Genomic DNA, 6,359 nt, shown 5'->3' on the forward strand with positions numbered 1-6,359 from the left:
CAAAACAGTGCTGCCATGCCCCTGCTGCTCAGAATCCCTCCAGAGCAACACAGTCCTGGGTACCTTGGGGGTTCTGGGGGGATCCTTTTTGGCTATCTAAGGCTTGGAAGCCATTTTTGGTACCTTTGGGATACTTTTGGAGTGCCATGGGAGTAACTGAGGCTGCCAGGCAGGCATTTTGGGGTCCCAGGATGGTGTTTTGGTTCTTTAGGGGCTGTTTGAGGATCCTGGGTTCATACTTTGGTGTCTTAGGGGAACATTCTAAGCTCCAGGAGGCATTTTGGGTTGTGCCCTTGCTCCTCCTGCTTGTGGCAGGGGCCACTCTTGGTAGCCCAAGAGGCACAGGGGGTCCAGGGAGGCTGTTTGGGGGTTCAGGGCTTGAACTCCCCCCACATCCCTCCCGGGACCTGCAGCTGGCTGCGCTGGGCTAGAAGGAAAAGTCATCAAAGGCTCTTGGAGCCTCCCTGGGGCCTGCTTGCTGCCCTCCATGCAGCACCCAAGGCCTGGCTGGAGGCACCCAGCACAGCCACAGCAGCCTCAGCAGCACCGCAGGAGGCTGTGGGAGGCCACAGCAGCCAGGTCCCACCCACCCCCAAACACTACAGACCCCCACAGACCCTACCCTGCCCCACAGGATCCCAAGCCCAGCCCCAAGATGCCCCTCAGCCCCAGGGGACCCTCAGCCCAGCCACAGCTTTCCTCCAAGACTCCCAAAGGATCCAGAATACAACCCTCAGCCCCAAGGGATCCCAAGCCCAACCCCACACTCCCCCCACAACCCTACCCCTGCCCCCCCTGCCCCAAGGACCAGGCCTGCAAGACCCCACAGATGCCCTCCCCACAGCCTCCCCAGCCCAACCCCCACAGCTCCTCCTTCTACCCCTACACAGCCTTCCCCCCAGCCCCACCCACCCCAACCCCACAAACCCTCCAACAACCCAACGGACCCCCCTGCACCCCAACCACCCTCCCGACCCCACAACTCCACACACGCCCCCAGCAGCCCCACACAGCCCTCCCTAATCCTCAGCCCAGCACAAAAGCCTCAGGCCCCATGGATCACAACCCTAAGCCCAGGCTGCCTCCCTCCACCCCAGGGGTCCCCACCCCACCTGGCACACAAAGGGGACGCAGAGCAGGAGCCCAAGGCACAGCTCGGAGCACAGGAAGCTGCCGACCCCAACCCCCACAGCAGACCCCCCAGGACTCCTAGCAGAGGGCTGGGGGGTGCCCACCCTGGGCAGGATGCCAAAGGAGCAGCTCTAGGCAAATGCAGCCTGAAAAGAGGCTGCAGGGACAGCTGCCACCAGAGCTGCCACCCCCTATAGCCACTCCCCACCCAAAACAACCAAGAAACCACTGCACAAGCCCTGGGGGCACTTGGGGATCCAGGGAGCAATTTGGAGATACCAGCAGGGAAACTAAGGATTCCTGGGAAAGTCTTTTTTGGGTCCCTGGCTGCTAGTTTGGTTTTCATGGGGGCCACTTTAGGGACCTGCGCTCCACTGGGGTGCCCTGGGGGGAGATTTTGAGCTTAAGGACACATTCTGGGGTTCCTCAAGTCCACTTTAGAGCCCAGTGGAATATTTTATGGTTCCAGAGAAGTATTTTGGGGTCTATTTTTAACTTCCATTCCTAAAGTGTCCTAAGCTCAACTGCCCCCACATGGTGGGGAGGCAATCCTCCAAAACTGAATGGATACCCCAAAACCAGGGGGTCCTCCTCAACAGTCAGAGGACCCCAAAACAAAACACCCTGGGCAGGAATCTGGAACTCCTGTGGAGCAGCACAGGGGGCAAGGGGCTTAGGGGCATCCTGCAAATAGAGGGTCCCCAAAACCACGCACTGGGGCTGGGGTCACTTGAGGTAGTGCTGGCAACACAGTGCTGGGCACAGCAGACACCAACAGGAAGGGGGTGGGGGACACAGAGACCTCTGATGCCACCACCCCCAGCACAGCCAAACCACCCCACAGCTGCCACCAGCCCCAGGTGCTCCTAAGCTCAGGCTCAGCACAGCACCCACGGCTGCCACCCCCGCGGCACACAGGGCACAGCCTGGCCTGGGCTCCCCCCCTGGGCCTGGCCCTCAGCCCAGACGCTGCCCTTTAGCACAGCAGCCGCCCAGCACCTGCCAGCACAAAGCCTCCAAACCCCCAGGGCGCCCCCACAGCCCCCCACAGGAGCCTCTGCTGCAATCCAGCCCCCACGCTGCCCCCGACCTCTCCTTGCCACAGCAGCCCCCAGAGCGCCGCTGCCAGCTCAGCTCTGCTGCCAGGGCAGCAGTCAGCAGAGGGACACAGGGCCAGGGACACAGGGCCAGGGACACAGGGCCAGGGACACAGGGCCAGGGCCAGCCCCTGCAGGGGCACCAATGGCCTCCGGCTGCAACACAGCAGCAGCCAAAGGGGGCCTGAGGCTGCCCCCAGCACGGGAATTCAGCAGCACAGCAGCACAACGAAGACCCAAACATATCGACCCCTGCTCGGCCCCACAGACCACACCCAGCCCCAAGGATGGTACCCAGAACCATCCAGACCACACCAGAACCCCAGAGGTACCTCCCCCACCCCCACGATACTACCACGGACCCCTCCCTCACCCCACAGACCACCCTCAGCCACACACTCTCCCATAGACCTCCTCAGACCCCTTCCAGAACAGTACAGACACCACCCACCGACCCTACACACCTCCCCCGTACCCCACACACCCCCTCGCATATCCCCATCAGCGCCAACCCAAACCCCACCGGTTTCTCCTTGATCCCTGCACAGGTTCCCCGTAGCCCTACCGACCCCTACCCCACAAACCCTTCCCCAACCCAACCGACCCTCCCGACCGCACAGAAGCCCCCCGCAGCCTCCCAGACCATTCCCTGATCCCCAACCCACGATGTAACCCTCACCCCCCGGGGATTCCGATCTCCGCCTTAGGATCCCTCCCTCAGCCCCACACATTCCCTCACCCCACCTGCAGCCGCCACAAAGGGGACGCAGAGCAGGAGGACGACCAAGAGCTCAGCGCACAGGAAGCTGCCGACCGCCAGCCTCAGCAGGTTCCTGGCGGCCTGGGCGAGCAGAATGTGCTGGAATGGAAACCCCAAAGCAACCCCTGCCGCGGCTGGGGGATTCCGATCTGCGGCGGCCACGTGTGACTGTGAGCGGAAGCAGGGCTGGGTACGGAATAGGAAGTCCTGCCTACGCCTGGGCAGACACAGCCAATCAGAGGGGCCGGCAGCGCGGCAGCTCCTCCCCCTGGGCACTGCCGAGGCACAGCGAGGAGCTGCCACTGCTGGCCGCGGCCGCCATTGTTCCTGCCCCGTGGGGAGCGGCAGCAGTTGCGGAGCGCGGGAGAAGTGCCGGAGGTGCTGGCGGGCGAGCGGCAGCTGCCGGCTCGTGAGCTGCGGCGGGGCGGGGGGGGGGGGCTAAGGAGGACGCCAGGAGGCCTCGCTGAGCCCTGCCAATCAGGGAGGGTGAGATGGGGGACGGGCGGGGCTTGCAGGAAAGGGGGCAGGGCGTGAGATGCCATTGGCCGGGAGGAAAGACAAGGTCGGGGCGAATGCAGAGCAGGGTCCGGGTCATGGTCATGAGGGACGTGAAACTTGCCGGGACACCGTGCCCAGGGGCACTCCGGGGGGGATTGAATGGAGCTCGGCGACCGCGAGACCAAACGGGACCGTGCGGGACGGGCGGGGAGCGGAGCCCGGAGGCGTTTGCGGGAGGGATGGCCCTGACCGTGACCTCGGGCAGCCCCGCGGGGCATGGGTCTTTGTGGGCGGCGTGAGTCGGGATCGCTTCTCGGCCTTTTGGTTAAGATCAAGTGTAGTATCTGTTCTTATCAGTTTGATATCTGATACGTCCTCGATCAGAGAACTTTATATTAAACGGATATTTGGGCGCGGGAGTTGGATCCGGAGCTTGCTCTTTCCGCTCCGCGCATCGTCCTGGTATTGCAGTGCTTCCGGGAACGGTGTACCCCCCCGGGGATCTTTGCTGGTTAACGACAGAACTTTCTGTTCTCTGTCTTCCCTTCCTTCTCTTCTTCACTCATTCAAGCTCTCTTTTAGATCCCTGAAACCCCTCTGAGGTCCCTCAAACGCCTTAAATCCTCAATTAGAGGACAAATACCTCAAAGACTCTGTACGTGCCTAGAGTCCTCCTTAGATCATTCAAACCCTGCCTAATGTCCCTCAAACCTTCCTTTAGATCCTTCAAAGCCTCCTGGATATCCTTCAAACCTTCCTTTACATCCCTCAAACCCTCCTGACTTGAGCTTAAAGGAATTTTGGGGTGAAAAAAGGAGGATTTGGGTCTTGCTGCAGCACTGGAGGCTAAGTCTCCTTCCCTTTCCTTGCCCCCTGCCTGGTTTTCTGCCTTCACTTCCTCTCCTCCTCAAGTCAGGCAGAGGTGGAGGGCTCCGAGTAGAGCACAGCCTGTAGCCGGCAGCTGGAGTCATTTCTCTCTTTGCCTGTTGTGATAGCAGGGGAGGAGAGGGGGGGGGGCGCGTTTGGGCTCTGGGGAGGAGTGAAGGGGAGGGGGAGTGGAGGGGAGGAGCTATGCTAATGAGAGACCAATGGGGGTCGAGAGTGGCAGGGATGGGGCGTGGCCATGCAGTGCAAGGTGAAGACAGCAGATGGAGTTTGGAGCCTGCAGGGAGACAGCAGCAGCTCTGGGACAGAGTAGGACAACCTGTGCTGGAGATGGCAAAGGGCACTGGCAAGGCTGGCAGTCATCAAGAGAACCAAAGGCTTTGCCCCGTGGCTATGGCAACCATCTGCCACCAAGGCCTGTGAGGAGACCTGGGCCTAAGGCACTGGGGGAGCCCCAGGGATCAGTGTTGGGCCCCATCCTGGTCAATATCTTTATTGATGATCTGGATGAGGGGACTGAGTCCATCACAGTAAGTTTGCAGATGACACCAAGCTGGGATCTGGAGCTGATCTGTTAGAGGGTAGGAGGCTCTGCAGAGGGACCTTGCCAGGCTGGACAGATGGGCAGAGTCCAAGGGCATGAGATTGAACTGAGTGCCAGGCTCTACACATTGGCCACAACAACCCCATGCAGTGCTACAGGCTGGGGACAGAGTGGCTGGAGAGCAGCCAGGTGGAAAGGGACCTGGGGGGACTGGTTGACAGCAGCTGAACAGGAGCCAGCAGTGTGCCCAGGTGGCCAAGAAGGCCAATGGCATCCTGGCCTGCATCAGGAATACTGTGGCCAGCAGGAACAGGGAAGTCATCCTGTCCTGTACTCAGCACTGGTTAAGCCACACCGTGAGCACTGTGTCCAGTTCTGGGCTCCTCAATTCAAGAAAGATGTTGAGATGCTGGAACGTGTCCAGAGAAGGGCAACAAAGCTGGGGAGGGATCTGGAGCACAGCCCTGTGAGGAGAGGCTGAAGGAGCTGGGGAGGTTTAGCCTGGAGAAGAGGAGGCTCAGGGGAGACCTCATTGCTGTCTACAACTACCTGAAGGGAGGCTGTAGCCAGGTGGGGTTGGACTCTTCTCCCAGACAACCAGTGACAGAAAGAGAGGACACAGTCTCAAGCTGCAGCAGGAGAGATTTGGGCTGGATCTTAGGAAGAAATTCTTCACAGCAAGAGAGATTGGCCATTGGGATGTGCTGCCCAGGCAGGTGGTGGAGTCACCGTCCCTGGAAGTGTTTAAAAAGAGACTGGATGAGGCACTCAGTGCCATGGATTAGTTGATGAGATGGTGTTGGGGGATAGGTTGGACTTGAGGGTCTCTGAGATCTTTTCCAACCTGCTTAATTCTGTGATTCTGTGCTTCATTGCCTCCTGGCACAGCTCCAGGCAGGCTGGGGGCTGCCATCCCCTTGTCCTTCCCTCAGCATCACACAGAGCACAGCCCACGGCACCTGCAGAGCCTTGGCCCACACCTGAGGGACAGGATCTGCCTGCCCAGGGGCTGTGCTCAGGCCTTGGCCTTTCTGCTCCACAAACCAAGCCCAAGGTTTGCTGCCCTGCACTTTGCCTCTGGCTCCCTGCAGTTGTGGCCTCCACTGAGCTGCTCCAAGGAGTCCCTGGGGAGGCTTCAGCCTCAGTGAGAACAATCAATGCTTCAAGGTACTTGGAGTTTTGTTTCTGACTTCTTGAGAGGTTTCTTCAGTCTCCTGGCAGTTCCTGAGGTTCATGCAATGAGCCCCAGGTGCCCTCAGGAGTTTTTCTCTTTCTGCAGTTCTCTTTAGGATGTCAAGCTGCAGCTAACACAGCTCAGTTTGCATGGCAAAGGGAAAATATTTCATTATTTCTGAGACAGAGGAGAGGTGACAGCAGCATCCCCCAGGTGATACTGATCCAGGCTGTCTCCTCAGCAGGTCTGCACTGGGAGCAGAAGCTGTCC

General features: G+C 60.0%; 1 non-coding gene across 1 annotated transcript; it reads left to right on the forward strand.

Moving 5' to 3' along the window:
• The first annotated feature begins 3,791 nt into the window (after positions 1–3,791).
• LOC128980440 (U2 spliceosomal RNA) lies at positions 3,792–3,982 on the forward strand. The gene has a single exon (XR_008489481.1). It is a non-coding gene; the product is annotated as a U2 spliceosomal RNA (small nuclear RNA).
• Positions 3,983–6,359: the final 2,377 nt, after the last annotated feature.

This window comes from Indicator indicator, unplaced genomic scaffold (assembly GCF_027791375.1).
Source record: "Indicator indicator isolate 239-I01 unplaced genomic scaffold, UM_Iind_1.1 iindUn_scaffold_186, whole genome shotgun sequence".
Taxonomy (NCBI): domain Eukaryota; kingdom Metazoa; phylum Chordata; class Aves; order Piciformes; family Indicatoridae; genus Indicator; species Indicator indicator.